Source organism: Centruroides vittatus, unplaced genomic scaffold (genome assembly GCF_030686945.1).
Source record: "Centruroides vittatus isolate TY-2023 unplaced genomic scaffold, ASM3068694v2 contig_738, whole genome shotgun sequence".
NCBI classification, from domain to species: Eukaryota; Metazoa; Arthropoda; class Arachnida; order Scorpiones; family Buthidae; genus Centruroides; species Centruroides vittatus.
Window position 1 is genome coordinate 513,590 of NW_027122474.1, and position 17,638 is coordinate 531,227.

At 29.0% G+C, this 17,638-nt stretch overlaps 1 pseudogene; it reads right to left on the reverse strand.

Moving 5' to 3' along the window:
* Positions 1-2,974: 2,974 nt before the first annotated feature.
* LOC136980970 (uncharacterized) overlaps positions 2,975-17,638 on the reverse strand; it is a 29,493-nt pseudogene continuing 14,829 nt past the window's right edge.

Here is a 17,638-nt window from a genome sequence, read left to right on the forward strand (position 1 = left end):
TTCAGTTTAAGATGCCATGGACAGAATTGACGCTTGCTAAGAAAATTGATCTGCTAGATGAAATCAGAAGGGAACACCTAGCACCAGCAACTGGCAGAGATGACGGGTGTGTCCTGAAACACAATCTCATGCATGATAAAGCAAGAAGACAAACTTTGAGAAGAATGGACATCCTAAAAGGAAGCCAAGAAACAATCTGGAAACAAATGTGAGAACAAGAATCCAGAAGTCAACAATGCTCTCAATCACTGGTTTGCTGCTGTAACTGAGAAAGGTGTTCATATCAGTGATCCAATGCTCAAATGTCAGCAGAGGTCTTTGCTAAGAAGCTGAATCACCATGATTTCAAGGTTGGTTGTCTCAATGGAAATTGAGGCATGAAATCAAATTTAAGAAAGCTATGGTGAGAAGGAAAGTCCGATGCCGCAAGTGCAGATGAATGGTAAAACACCAAATTGCCAGAACTTCTGGAGAAGTTTTTTCCACATGACATCTACAACTCTAGAGTAGATGTTATTATTGTGCTATGCCAGATGGCTCGTTGTGCTACAAACACATTGCTTTATCTGGTTCCAAGAAAGCAATGGATCTCATAACTGTTGTGTTGCTTGAACTTGTCGTTGGCAACAAACAGAAGCTGTTGGTCACTGTGAAAAGTGCAAAGCCCCAATGTTTTAAAGGTCTTCAAATGGACACCTTGCCAGTAGTTTACCGTTCAAACAAAAATGCATGGATGACTTCTGAGCATTTTAACGAATGGCTCAAAACATGGGATTGAGAGCTAGGGTGAAGCTCAAGAAAAGTCGTCTTGCTGTTGGGCAACTGTGCTGCACATCCTCATTTGGATTGCCTGAAAAACATCCAGATTGAATTTTTGCCTCCCAGACCACTTCCTTGATTCAGCCAATGGACATGGGATCATAAAGAACTTAAAGATGCTGTACTGTGGACAACTGGTAAATTTTATTCTCCAAGCAATTGAAGATCTACTAATGTCATCTTCAACCACCATCAAAGTAAGCTCAAAGGTCAACATTTTACAAGCAATCCAGTTCCTAAGTGACAGTTGGTAGAAGATGAGCAGCAAGATGATTCAAAACTGCTTTGGTCACTGTGGTTTCAAGCACTCGGATTTGGCAATGCAAGCAGAGCAGCAGACAGCAACAAGAATGACGTTAATGCAGAAGTTCAACAAATTCACATATAGTAGAGGAATGTCCAATATCATGAAGGAAGTAGCCAACTACAAGAATACAAGATTAATATATAAACAGGCTCCCACGATTTATAGTCTACTTAGAAATGACAAGGACAGGATAAAGGAGGAGGAGCAGTCTGGAGTGTACAAATACCATACAAAAATGATAAACTAGGGCTAAATAAAGAACATATTGGTGTCACCACCAGGAATTTGAGTAAAAGGCTTAAGGAACATGTGTATGATATAAGTAAAGGGCACTACAATACAGCACTATCCAAAGTAGCTCAAACTGAAGGTTCGGTGATTGATTGGAATGAAGCTAGGATTATTAGACAGGTGCGCTCACCATCTTTAGCAATGACTTTGGAAAAATTTGAAATATATAGATCCAGCAGTACAGGCAAATGTTTGAACTATAAAGACACCACAAATTTACCAACAGCATGGAAGTAGTGATTAATCATAACCCAGTATAATATGTTATACAGCACACAATCGGTCCATATAATTAGATTTATTGTGTTGATATATTTTATTTTGTTATTTTAATTTACTTGGATCCACGTATTTATTTATTTTCTATTTATCTTTTATATATTTATATTTAAATGAATTGTTTAAACAGATACAGAAATTTGAATTTTGTTTCATACAACGTTTGAACTGAAACCAATACAAAGAAATGTTCCAAATATTTCAAAAAACCCAAGGATGACCTGTGGAGCAGGTAGAAAACGTTAGTAGGATAATAAATATTAGTTCTCGGATACATAAGGTGGTTGTGTCAATATAAAAAATATAACATTAACTGTTATATATAATAAATATATGAAAATTATAGATAACGAGTAAAAATAAAGCATAAAAATTTTAAGAACACATGACAAAAATTTTACAAATTATGAGGAAATGGTTCATATGCAGGAAAAACTTCAAATTATTTTGACACACTCAAAATCTTGTCTCCCAATTCAAATAATAGAATTATTTCACTTCAAGAGAGGCTGATTATAGTAGTTAGTTAATGAATTTAAGTCTAGAAAAGGTTTATGATAACGAATTTCATTTACACTAAATTCTTGTCATATTATATATTTAAATTTATTAGCAAGGTTGAGGCCAAAGTTTTAAACGCAAAAACATGTACGTCGGACATTCAGCGCTGCTTTCCTGTAAGCCTAGAAGTTTGACAATGGCATTTGGAATGTCGAGCATGATTCCACTGACTTTCCAAACACCATTGTCAAACTTCTAGGCTTATAGGAAAGGCAGCACTGAATGTCCGACATACACGTTTTTGCGTTTAAAACTCCGGCCTCAACCTCGCTATTATTAGTGTTTGTTAAATATTTCAGAGGCATTTTCTTAAGTGTTGGCAAGTGTAAGACTTGGGAAAGATATTAAAAGAAAGTAATAAGAAATCTTAAATTGATCATTCTGTTATGGAAAGAAATAAGAGATTATCATCAATATTTATTTATGTATGGAGATTTTATAGCACAAAAGCAAGTATTTACTGTTTATAGTACTAGATTATAATGAACTTCACATGGTAGCAAGAAACAGAAGGATCCAGCCTTGACAAATGGTTTTGAAAACAAAACACAGTATTTCTATTCTGTTTAAGTGATGTTCTTTATAAATACAAAATGTTCTCAACTCAAATTATACTCATTAAAATTGGAATTTTCTTTTTCCATATACTATTTTAAATTAAGAATAATGTAAATTTATTTAAGTGATAATATTAATTTAATAAATCAACAAATAAAATCTTCTGCAAAATTTTATTTACATCTGCTTTGTCATTACTGCATCCTTATAGATGCAGATAACACTCCATTTTCTTCATCTTTTAATGGTATATGAATTGAATGCAATGAACCTATTTACAAAAGAGTATTTCACATTATGAGAATTCAAAGCAGCCATTAATAAAAACCATGTTTATCTTATAAATTGATAACTAAAATAAATTTAAAACATTCTGTGCTTTGATATGCACTCAAACACCTGATTACATGTGCATCTGTGAGAAGTTATTTTAAGCAAACTGCTACAAACACAATATGCAAATTTTCACTGTTATCAACTTAAGATTTTAAACATGCATTCCTCATTATTCTACGCGTGATGACAATGATGAATAATAGTTCAGTGGATGGACAAGTTCTGGAGGGCAACTTATGATGTGCATAATATGACGATAATTTGTCTATTAATAGTATTTACAGCACCAGCAGTATCCTACAAAATAAATTTAATCATTTCATTTGGCGAAATGAATGATGTTTTCTTTCGAGAAGAGTCCGTATGAAATTCTGCAACTTGTATAACTTTGTACAAACACATTCAACTACACACAGATACATTATTCACAATGTTACTGACTTTCCTTTTTATCTTTTAACACTTGAATTAAGGCACTCATGAGTTCCATTTTTTCTTTATGCATTTGCATTAAAATTTGCATTTTTTCCTTTTCTTGTTTTTGTTGTTCTTTCTTCTTAGTATCTAACCAAGTAATGAGTTCATTAGTTCTTTTCTTTTTTGGTCTCTGCTGCTCAGATTCTGTTTCATCTGGACGCGTCTTTAATCTGTTCGTGTCGAGTACACCGGAAGATTCTGCACCTGGTGTATTGCGAAGTGCTTCCATCATCTCGTCGTAGAATGGACTTTTCCTAACTTTTTTCCCAGCCTGTTTATTGTGCTCAGATGTTTTCCTAAATGTTTTTAGCATGTTTCTCCATTTTGTGTCACAAGCATCGGCAGTAACAGGATAACCTTTTTCTCGCATCTGTTGTGAAATTTGAGCCCACACACCTTTTTTTTCTTTTTATTACTATCATAAAAGTCAATTTTGTGCTCACCAAATAAGGTTATTAACAGTTTAACAGAACGAGAATTCCATGCAAAGTTTGATGATTGCTTTGAAGAGTCTAAATCACTGCCCGTAGTACTACCCATGCTACAAGTTCCTGTCGCTGTAGAAGCACCATTCCAGTTATTATTATTGCAACTGTCAGTAAGAGGAAAATCGGGTGTGACTGTAATTGGAATATTTTGTGATGTAGAAATGAGAGAACCTGATGCAGTCGTCGTAGCTGTATGCCCACTTGTTAAACCATTTTGCATACCTTGAGATGCTGTAAAAATAAAAATTATAATAATTATAATCTTACAATTTTAAAAAGACAGTCATAAATGAATACATTTATAATAATAATAATAATAATATGACTATATTAGTAATTAATAAAATTTTTTAACTAATGCTATATGAACAACTAAAATAAGATAAAAAAATATCTGGAAACATTAAAATTATTTTCATCATTTTCCCCTTTTAAATCAAGTAATTTTATTGATTAAACTGTTTTATACTAAAGCTCTTTTTTCAAAATTCAAAAATTTTGCAAGCTGTAAATTTAAACATATTTTCTATATACAAAAATTTGAAAGTTTATGGGTTAAATTTCACAACTGACTGATAATTTTCTTCAAAATATTGCCATATTTCTCGCATCTGTTGTGAAATTTGAGCCCAAACACCTTACTTCTTTTTATTATTATATAAAATAATACCAGTAATAAGGCGGTACTAAATGTAGTCACCATGCATTGTGTAATTCACAGACATTTGGCTGCAAAAAACCTTAGTGATTGCCTTCATTGCTCACTACAGTATATAATTACAGCAGTTACCAAGATCAGAAGCAATGCTTTCAATGATAGATTGTTTCAAAAACTTTATGATGAAAACAATGAAGATTTTGATCATTTACTATTGCACACACAAGTTCGTTGGCTATCAAAGGATGCCCGTCTAAAAAGATTTTATGACCTCTTTGACTTAGTTATAATGTTTTTTGAAAACAATGATGATTCATTAAGAGATTTATTGAAATTTAAGAATGATATCGTTTATTTAACTGATTTATATAATAAATTTAATGAAATGAATCTACAGCTGCAAGGAGATGATTTGAATTTGATCAAAGAAAAGGCAACTATTTCTGTGTTCATTCAAAACTTGCCTTGTACAAACAAAATTTGCATCGAAGACAATTCTAACAGAATCCGAATGTTTCCTCTGTGGAAACAAATGACGACGACATTCTGGTATTTTGCCGGCATTTGGAAGCACTTAAAGATGATTTTGCAAATAGATTTCAGGATGTCCTTAACATGATCATTCCAGATTAGGTACTAGAACCTTTCTCAAACCTACAAACAGCAGAATTATCACTGCAGGAGAAGTTGATAGAATCGTCAACAAATGAGGAGTTAAAATTGAAAGTAAAAAATGGGTATCAAGAATTTTGACTTCAAAGACAAATTTCAGTATTATATCCAGCTTAATGGGCTGGATCAAAAAAGTTTTTCATTGCATTCCCATCACTATATTTAGCCAAAAGAGGATTTAGCATAGTCAGCAATTTACTAACAAAGAAAAGAAACAGACTGTCAATAGTGGAACGTGGCAATTTAAGATTGACGACGACAAATATGGCACCAAATATTGAAAAATTAGCAGAATCAACTGTTTGAAAATGGTTTGCTAAATTTAAAGTGGGTAATTTCAGCCTTGAAGATGCTCCCCGCTCAGGAAGACCTTCCGTTATTGAAGAGGACCAGGTAAAATTGGATTTGGTAAAATTGGACCAGGTTTATTGGATGAAAACCCTCATTACACAATTCGAGACTGCAGATATAGTGAAGTCATCAAACAGTACTGTATTTCAACATCTAAAGATCCTTGGATACGTGAATTGTTACGACATTTGGATACCTCACGATTTAACAGAGAAGAGCTTACTGGATTGCATCTCCATTTGTGATTCTCTTGAAAGACGAAATGAAAATGACCCTTTTCTGAAGTGTTTAGTGATAGGTGACGAAAAGTGAATCATTTATAACATCAGCTGAAAACAATCATGGGGTAAGAAAAATGAACCACCATTAAAAACTCCAAAGGCTGGTCTTCATCCAAAGAAGGTCATGCTCATGTCTGGTGGGATTGAAAAGGAATCCTGTACTATAAGCTGCTTCCACAGAATCAAACAATTGATTCTGATAAGTATTCAGTATAAGCACAGCATATAAGCTTTGTTGAAGATGATGATGATCCACAGAAAAGAATGATGTTCCCAATTGGATAAACTGAATATGTCAATTTAAGAAAAACGTCTGGAACTGGCCAACAGAAAAGGCATCGTGTTTCATCAAGATAGTGCCAGACTGTACATGTCTTTACGAACATGCTAAAAATTATTGGAACTAGGCTGAGATGTTTTATCCCCCCCATACTCACCCAACCTTGCCCCCATCTGACTACCATTTGTTCCATTCTCTGCAGAATTCCCTTCATAATAAAAACTTTGATACTTTGGAAGTTTACAAAAACCACATGGAACAGTTTTTCAGAGGAAAAACTGGAAAGTTCTATGAAGAGGGTTTTGTGAAGCCCCATAGATGGCAACAAGCCATTAAAAACAACGGCGCATACGTAATGGAATAAAGTATACTTTTAGTTTTAAAACAGTTTCTTTTATTTCTCTTAAAGATTGCTATGAACTTTTCAAACAAATCAATATTTGAAGCTAAACGCTATAAAAAATGTTAGAAGTTTCAGAGAATCTTTTATCTTTTCTTTAAATTGCATTTATTACTATGATTAATCCCCAATTGATATCAATTAAGATCTATATACATATTTGTATTCTGTAAATTAAAGTAATACTTTTTTACTTTAAAGTTAAATCTGGTGATATTTTGGTGAAATAACTAAGCAACACTTTCATTCACATTCTTTTTATGCACTAGAGAAACAATAAATCTAGTTAATTTAAAAACAAAATTCCTTCTTTATCCATTTAACCTGCATTAAAAGCATTGTAAATTATTCAAATGATGTAAAACTCTAAATTTTTCCTCACTTTGTCCAAAATACGGTTGGTAAAGTCCAAATTTTAAGTTTTGTTCCTGCTCTATCCATCTGTTTTTGGACAATGTCAGTTTTATCTGCTTGTGGCTTGGATAAAATGAACTTTATACAAATCAAATTCGAAATTAATATACCATTACTTGTAAAACCAAAAGACTTGAATAAGGTAAGCATTAACATACAGTATATTAGTGTGTAGTTGTAGGTGTGATCTAGTTACTACTAACAAATTATATAAGGGTCTTTAACAATACAGGATCTTCAAAAACTCTCTTCATAGTAGATACTGTAGGTTGTGGTTGTCCTCTTTCACTCATTGATTAGTTTTGAGCAATATTTGTATACCCCCACAGCATTGTGTTTACTCCATTTTTCTACAACTGCTTACAGGCAGTTTAACGTATTGTTTGCATATGCATAGTGCCTTTTTTTCCAGTATAACCTACAATACTCACTGAGAAGAGACCTTTCAAACACCTTGTATTTATATGTAGGTAGCATACATAATTCTTAATCATTTTTAAAACTGAAATTTATATACAACTATTTTTTCATAAGTTTGTCATGTAATTACATTTCAATGAACACATTTGAAAGTTAATAACAAATTATGAATACATTTCATTTTAAAATATGACAGAGCAATAAATAGTAAGTAATATAATGAAGGTCAATACCTTAATAATTTAACATGAAATAATATTTATTCAATTATAACACATTTGTTTGGAAAGTTACAAAATCCACTTCAAAAGTTTGAAATCTGCATAAAAATGTATGCAACAGGATACATTTGAATTAGTAGAATGCTCGAGAGCAGCGGTCAGCAACCGGTGGTCTGTGGAGAAATTTGGACATTGATCGACTGAAGGTTATGCGAAGTATTACGAAAGAAACGCAAAACGCTTAGTTGCTTTTTTTCACTCATTGGGAGTTTTTTATTTGAATATAAACCAAATACAAAGTGATTGTTATCAATAAACAATGAACAATAAACAATATTGTGAGTGCGATTGTCATCCTTCATGGAAAAGTGCTAAGAATCCATAAACTTATTTCAAACAAGCAGCAATGAACTTTAGACTTCTATTAATTTGTTAAAATTAAAAAGCAAGTTTCATATTAATACAGTAAAATTGAACGTTTATGATCATTATTCTACAGATTTTGTATCGTTTAAAAAAATTCTGATAGTGGTCCACGGGATTCAAAATTGTAAGTTTAGTGGTCCGTGAGGTGAGAACGGTTGAGGACCACTGTTCTAGAGCATATGGCATTTGACTTTAAAGCATTTGTTATCACTTCTGTATGTGAAAATGGGATCTGGAAGGCAATTAACTCATGCAAAAAAAGTTCATATTGACACACTTTAGAAAGAAGCACACACACAAAAGGAAATTGCTAAGATTTTAAGATGATCAGAATATGTAATAAGTAAATGCTTAAAACAAATTAGAGAGGAGGATAGAGAAGCCATTAAAACCCAAATAAAATGTTCTGGTCGATCCAAAATTACTGTTTCTCATGATATTGTTTTACTTAAGTCAATTTTACATAGCAAAAAATTTGTCCTGGCATCAAGTTTAGCTCGAAAATAGTCTAGCAACATTGCTAAAAATGTATTTATTACAACCAAATGATGAAGACTGGCAGAATTAGGCTACAGGTCATGAGTTCCTAATAAAAAGCCACTTCTAAACAAAAAAAAGTATGTGTAATGGGCAAAAGAACATTTTCAGTGGTCAACAGATGACTGGAAATCTGCGATCTGGAGTGACAAAAATGCATATTTATTGAGGAATTAAACTTGAATGTGTTAGAAAATCAATGAAGTTTCCATCTAAGGTCATGGTCTGGGAGTGCATATCACCAATGGAGTTGGCGAGCTTTGTATTCTGAAAAACACTGTTACTGCTGATGTCTATAGTGATATACTTAGAATTTCAAAAAGTCTCTATATCTTGATGATAAATAAATTTATCGACAGAATAATACACCTGCACAGATGGCTAAGCTTGTGCTAAAATGGTTGAAACATAGGAAAATTTTTCTACAGTAGCTCTAAATCCATCCAATTTATTGCCAATAGAAAACATTTGGAAAATGAAGAAGACACAATTAGAGAAGGTAAAACCAAACAATGCATTTAGATTAATTGCTTTAATATGAAGAAAGTGGAGTGAAATCACCTCAGATGAATGTGCCAAACTTTACCTAATCACATTATTGTCATTCTGTCAACACATTTCCATACATGTCACATAATTTTTTTCGTTTGAACAGCATTTTTACCTTTTTGGTAATAAAAAAGCAAAATATGCCAAAAATGCTGCTTTTGATTTTCCATATTTGATGGGGGGAAACAATTGCACAGAATTAAAATTTCTTACAAATAAGCCTTAAAATGTCATCTGTCAAAATATATAATGACAACACAGTTTAAAATGAAGTTGACAGGTAAAAATACAACTAATCCCTCCGGTAGTAAAAAATGAAATTACTTTCCAAACTACCCAATATACTGTTTAACATTGCTCTTTCATATTTTAAAATGAAATGGGTTCATAATTTATTATTAATTTTCAAATTTGATCATTGAGATCACAACACAACAAACTTATGAAAAGTAGTTGTATAATTATTTTAAAAACTATTTTTTATTTTCGAAATTTTATAATTTAATAATAATGATAAAAACTTACTATTGCCTTGACCAGCTGGTGGTGACTGAAGCTTAAATACTACATTTACAGCTCTATTTTGAATGGATTGGTAACCTATAAAAGAGCATTTTGTGTATGATATAATGATCATTTCCATTTAAATTAAATTTAAACAATTTTTTAATGCTTATTGACATCTAAACAAGAATGAACTAGAGATAATCAACTGAATAATTTTATATTTTTGTCTCGAGCAATTGTTTGGACTTTATTAAATATGGAAAATTATACCTTAATACAGTAATTCCAAAACTGTGAAGCACAGTTCTATAAAGAAAAGTCATATACTGATACTTTCACTATTGATATTAAAAAATGTCATTCTGTTATTATATACATCAATGATAGCCAAACTGTGGCTCTTCTAGACCCTTATTGCAGGTCCCAAAAAGTCAAAGGAGTTAAACAATTGTTTACCTATTCAGTCAGTCATAAAATACCAGCAAAGAAAGAGTGATATTTACTGTAGAACAGTGATAACTATATTATATATAGTTAAAATATTTTAAATAGATGATACAGTCCTCCAAATTATCATTTCAATAGAAAATGCAGCTTTCATTTACTTACGATAGGCAGTGTTTGGCTCCTATCAAGACAAGGTTTGACCACCCTTTTATATATAGCAGCTTAAAACGGAAATCTCTAGCATGCTATGTCATCACTCAAAATTATGAAACAGTATGCAATGATATCATAGTCTGATTTTTCCTAAATCTAAGGGCATGTTTGATAATACCTAACAACAACTACCTTTTTCATCAATGTGTTTGATAATCCTCCACTAGATCCAGTGACCTATTTGAGAATGCCACTAAATGCTGAAGATGACAATCTACTGGCTTTATCCGATCCACTTTTTCCATGTTTTAAGAAGGTAGTAGAAAAGGTGGAAAAGAAAGGTAAAGGGCATGCATGTTGACGTTTAAAACAAACAATTTTTGCAAAGTGCATTATGACTTTGCTGCAATATTAACTGTCTTCATGTTTGTCTCAACACACATCTGTTATATTTCTTTTACTGATTAAAAAGACAAATATTTATACAGTAAAACCTCAGTATTTGAACTTCATTCATTCCTACAAATTGTTTGAAAACTGATTTGTTCTACAACCGAAACAGATTTTTCCATAAGGAACAATATAAAGCCTTTTTTCTCTCCTTTTTAGATTGCAGAGTTTAGGCAGTCTTGATAAGACACCCTTTATATGGGTCATTAATTTTTTTCTTGATATTTTAAATACAAACATGGTGCTTGCCTTCAACCAGCAGTAAGAAAAGTCTGTTCAACAATAATGATATGATGTCCTAAATATGTTTTCCAATAGCAGTAGAAAAAGTGGAAGTTGCAGAGCATAATAAAATATTCCCTAACTATTTATCATCTATAATCTAGGTATCAAATATTTATAAATAATACAGTTTTTCGTCTGCATAAAAGTATGACATGTAATAGTCTAGAATAAAAAAGTAAATATCCTTTATATTATTACAATAATGGCAAATTTGTGTAAGCCTGGAATAAAATGAACTATTACTTCAAATTTCTAAGTTATTTCAATAATAAACTGTGCAACAAGAAAGTATTCAATGCTTTTCAAATTGCCATAATTGTAACAATAGCATAGCTAGGGATTTCCTCAGAAAGTTTAGATACGACTGTTTTTATTGTACAATTAACTTCAGGTTAAGTGGAACTGCAAGAATGGTTGATTTATAAACACAGTTTTAGTACAACCAAATTTAAACTCATTAAAATACCTAATTGGAATCCAATTGATCTATTCAGAAAAAAATCTAGAACATACAAAGCTTTTTAAAAATTTATTCACACAACATACACACATTTTACAGTAAAACCTCTAATCTTAAATACCTTCTCTCAAGAATTTAACTAGATCATTGGTCCCAGCAAATCAAATTTATAAAGTAACTTAGTTTTCTACTCCTAAAATCAAACAAAATTTCACAAATCTCAATGTTGTCTAAGTTGAACTAGAGTTTCAGCAGGTGAAGACTCACCTATTAAATTTCACAGATCTTTTCAGTGCACTGCCTGATAAAATACCTTTAATACAGCTACATAAGTCATCAGATAATTCACTTCAAATGAAATGAACTATTTTATTCTTATATATCTATGTATTTTTGACTATTATTTTTGGAATTATCACACCACATTTTCTTAGAAATCTTGACTTGGTATTTTTCTCTTTATTTTTTTAGTAACTTTAAATTCCAATATGTACATATTGGGTTTTTCCCTCTCTTCAGTTGGAAATGAACTTTGTTATTGGCTTCTTTATCCAACTATATTAAAACCATTTTATTACATCCTTTGTTTGCGAGCAGGTTGCCAGTTTAGTGAAAAACTCGTCGGATATTTAGAATATTTGACACAGTATATTATGCAAAATTTAATTTTTGAATAAATACAGTGAGCACAGAGATAATTTTATAATAAATAAGCATCATGAATTTAAGATATAAATGATTATTAGTCTCATATATTGTTCTAATAATGATTCAAATAAATATTGTGGACTTAAATATACTATAGAATTGAATCTCTAGTTCAGATACAAGCAACTTTATATATCATATACCTCAGCATATAGAGTGCTTCATAACTCACTCTAGCCACTTTTTAGTCCCTTCAGATTAGAGATTTTACTCTATATGAAATATTTATGTAGAAAATTTGAGATTTAAATCTGAATGAAGGACAAAAACCCATCCATACTGGAAACTTCCACTAGATTTAACAGTCATGAAGAAAGTTTTTTATACATTTATATTACTGAAATGCATTTTAACTTCATATTTGATGAATCCTACTCAATCATGTAGATATAAATTATGAAATTAAATGAAAAATAATATTTTATAGTCCTCCATTTATAAAATTGTATTTTAATGTATGATATGGAAGATACAGCAAACATTAAATTTTAATAAAAATCTAGTTTTTATATTTTAGGAAAGAATATTTAATTTTTCTTATTGTTCATTATACTTAGTTTATTAAAATTAAAAATGTCTTCTTGCCATACTAAGAGTTTTATGTAATGTATAAAATTCATTTTTACAGAGATATGTACAGTACATAATAGATTATAACCATAATTATGTCTTCAGTGAGATTATTCAATTAACACATCTATATCTGTACTTGATGATAATCTATAAATATTTTTAAAAAAATGGAACTGCAATTAAATTTATTACAAATATTTATTTATTCCTACGAGATTTTTCAGATCAGTTAGAATTACAAAAATTTCTTGTTTATGAACTAATAACAACATAGTCAAAACATTAAATAAATGATTAAAATCCAATTAATCTGTTAGAGAAACCTTGTACTGATGTTTTTAACACAGATGAGCTATGTTGTTTCATGAAAACTGATAACAGAAATTATGGATTTTGTATTTCAGAAACAGAAATATTTAATTTCCTATTAAAACTTTTGATTAAATTAATATTTATTAATTAATTTAGAAAGCTATGGGAAAAAAGTGACAATTGCAGGTTTGAGTCCCACTCCAGGCCAATTCTTTTCTTCCAGAATCATCTAAATTAATTAATAAATATTCATTTAATTATTAATATCAGCAGTAATATAGCCCAACCTGATCTGGCAATGGTTCAATGGTTTGACTTTAATGATTTATCAAGTTGGAAACAAGCAAGGCACGTTTACATAATAGTACAGCAACAATACATTAGATGTTTACAAAAAAAAAAAACTGTTTAAAATTAGTGATGTTAAGTAGTTTTTTAGTGAAATATTAGTGATGTCTATTAAGAAATTTTGTTACGTCAAATTGTTTTCTGATAATTAAATAGTGAAGGACAAGCAAACAAAGTAATTTTATATAAGAAAATGTGTAACAAACAAACTTAGCTGCAGTAATAGTGATGCTGTATGCAATTCCAAATGCCATTACAATATGCTAAGCTTAAATCTCTGCAATGATCATGTTTTCATGTCTTCTGGTAGCAAGAACAACTTTCTAAGATACATCATAACAAAAGGGCACCCATAGGGAAAAGCCAAGACTGGAATTACCCCCTAGAGATTTGCTTTATTCTTTTTTCAAATAAAATTTTTTTAAAGCAAAGACATTTTATAAAGTAAAGGTTTTAAAATAATTTAAAGATTAAATCCAATATACATATAATATCTCTGTTAAAGTAAATAAATTTATTTTAATAGACATTATACTGAACTAATTACAGGATGTCTATGCAGGATGAGATAATCCTTTAGTATTTGGAAGAATTCAATTTTTTTTTAGTACAATTGGAATTTTTATTTGCCAATTGTGTAATTTAACATTTCCATGAAAATTAATGAATGTAGTATGAAAATGAACTGTAAACAAGGAACATGATTTTAGAGAAACAACTGATTGGTTAATTGATCTAAATTTTATGTTTTATTCCAAGACAAAATCCTGCTAATCTCACACGCATGGTAGCAAGGATTATATCATAAAATCATCTTAGAAACCCCAGTTTGTGTGCATTACCCATTCACAGCATTACCGAGTTTTACAACATACATAAATTAAATAAAATATTTCATTTTATTTAATATAACTTAAATTCTCATTTTGAAAATGAAATTTAATTATTATTGCAGAAAAGTAACTTCTTTAATAGTTATTTTTACTTTCTTTCTACTAAAATTACAGATTATAATAATAGAAAATGATTTCTTTTATAATTTTAATGTTTTTCAATTTATATTGTAAAATAATAATTTCAAAATTTTAATTTACTATCTAAGCAATTATACAGTGAGGGAGCTGAAATCCCCAATCACAAGGGAAATTACAAATAATGAAAATTAAAATTATGTTATTTCATAATTTAATTTAATCAAATATAGAATTTCATATTAAACTGAATAAAAAAATATTCTCAATTTATGGAATCCATGGACTATTGGATGTCAGATTTCAGGTCCTTAACTGTAGAAAAAAATTTCTTTATACTTTTATTTAATTTAAATTTCAAAATTTATAGTATAAGAATAATAAAAAATAGTATCAATTTACAATGGTTGTAAGTTGAAACATTCAATTCCAAAATTAAATTAGTTTATATATATAAATATAAAATGTTTAAATTTATAAAAATTTAAGATATGTCTTACAGAAGGTTTTTCTAAACTGTAATTTAATATACATATGGAATTATATCATATTTTTATTTATTGCAAACTGTTTTATATCTATCGCAAACAAACAATTTGAAATGATAAAAGTATTCTAAATAACTTCTCATTTTACGAAAACTTAAAATTTTCATAAATTGAGAGTTGAAAAATTGCATTTTATATTTCTAGTTATGTATTAAATTACAAATATTTTCAATTTATAAAGTTTCTTCTGAAAATGTAAATCTGGAAAGAATTAAAAGAAAAAATACATATCAAGAATAAATTTAAATATAAAAATTAGTCTTTAGTTGGCATCAGCAAGATAATTCTATACAGCATTCAACAATTGAAAGATCTCACATCCAAAAGCGAAATTCATCCCACATTCAGAAATATATAGAAAATCTTGCTCTTCTATAATATATATATATTAAACTTAGTAAAGATTTTAAAAATTTACAGATAATCTAAAAATAACTTTTTAGAATTCATTACAAATGATAATTGCAATATAAAGGAAAAAATTTTCTCTTTCAGTTCTGAAAAATAAAAAAATTTTTCTTTTTATTAATAATATATTAGAAATTTATGAAAAAAAAATACAAATTCTTATAGAACCTCAATGCTAACATCGAATGTCCATAGATTATTTTTTAATAATATAAACTTGCAACATTCAAATTCAATAGTAAACTTCTACTATTGAATTTTGATATCAATTTATAAAACTGAGTCACACATTTGACAATAATAACTTTTCAATTTATAAAATTAAAATACCTTATATTAATTACAAAGTAAAGTAGCTTAAATTTCAATAAATGACAAATTGGTTAGAATTATATATTAAATGAAATGGATAAATGTACTTTTAACATAATAAAGAACTTTTATTGGAAGTTATCGTCGTCGTGACCCAAAATACCCGAATAAGTAATCTTTTTTTATACGTCTAATAACAATGTGAATACGGAGTTATCATAATTGTGAAAAATATCAAAAATTTTTCAATAAAAGTTCTTTTATTTTCATTTAAAGAAATATTACATTTCTCCAACTCATTTATTATATATGAATTTATTTTTTCCCATGTAAATCAAAATTTTACAAAAAATTATTTACTATATGTAAAGTTGAAACATATTTTATTTACATAAAAATTCTATAATTTCTTCTGTACTGGTTTTTCTTTTCAGAAGAGGGCATTTTCAAAGCTTCAAATACCATAAAAGACAATTCAAAGTCTTCTCTCAGCCACAAAATCTATAAAAAAACTGTGATAAACAGTTGTATCATATTTTTACTCTTTCCTGTTTACTATTTCCATCTATATTTGAAATTTAATGACAGAAATAGTAATTATTTCAGAATATTCTGTATTTGATTTTAAAAAATATTCAATAGTAGTGTTTTCAAAAAAATCTTACATCATTCAACCATTGCACTGTGGTGTTAGTTAATTTTATTCTTAATCTGAATTCTTAGTTAGTTAATATTTAATTAGTAATAGCTAGAGATCATTAGTCTCTAAAATCACACTCACTTTCTGAATCCTTGGCTGCCCAATTCCCATTTACAGCATGTTTCTGGGATGATCTAGAAGTGTTGTCAGATGAAGGAAGGTAGAATACTCTGTTTTCTGTTAGATCAAAGTTAGCAGCACCATCATCTATATTTTCATTGCAAATTTTAGTTGTAAAGACGATTGTGATCAAAAGTATCAAGACAAACTATAATTAATATATATGTGAAAAAGGATACTAAATAACTATCAATTTTCATAATCTATGATTATGATTATAATTCATATTTTATAGTTTATTTCCTGCTTTTTGGATCTCATTCACAAATTATACTTCATATTATTTAAACCGTGTTGGTTAATTTTTATTTGGAATTAAAAACAAAAAAAAAAATTTTAATCTACAGACTTAACAGAAAATAAATTTAAAATAATTCATATGAATTTCAATTAAATTTAAAGTGATAAACAGATTTCAAGTTAATGATTGCTGCAAAAATATAGACTGTAAAAAGAGAGCTACTTACAATATTAAAAAGTTTCCTTTTTTCAAATCTTGTTATAAATTAAAATGTTTTATAATTTTAATACAATGATTTAAATTAATTTTTGAAATTTAGCAATAAAGAAATTTATTTTAAGATACTTCTATTCGTATAAATAAATATCCTGTATTTAGTTTAATTCAAGAATCTTTGAATACTTACAATTTTAATTTCTTTCATTTACTTTCAATGAATTTTTTCAAAATAACAATTTTTCATATGAGGAAATGCATTAGTAAATTTTGCAAAACTGACTAATTTTCTTGCAGCAATCAAAAAACACAGTAAAAAACTTATGTTAAAATCATTAGACTTCCATATAAAATGTATAATCCAATAATTTTTATAAAATCTACTAAAAAATTAAACAATGTTATATCAATGTAAAAATTCTCACAAATTTCATATTTATTGCACAATTGATATCAAATACACATCAAAACTTTGCATATGAAAGTTTCCTATGTTCTTAGAATAAAACTGTTTTGGATTTTAAAACCTTTTTATCAGACTTCTCTTTAATTCC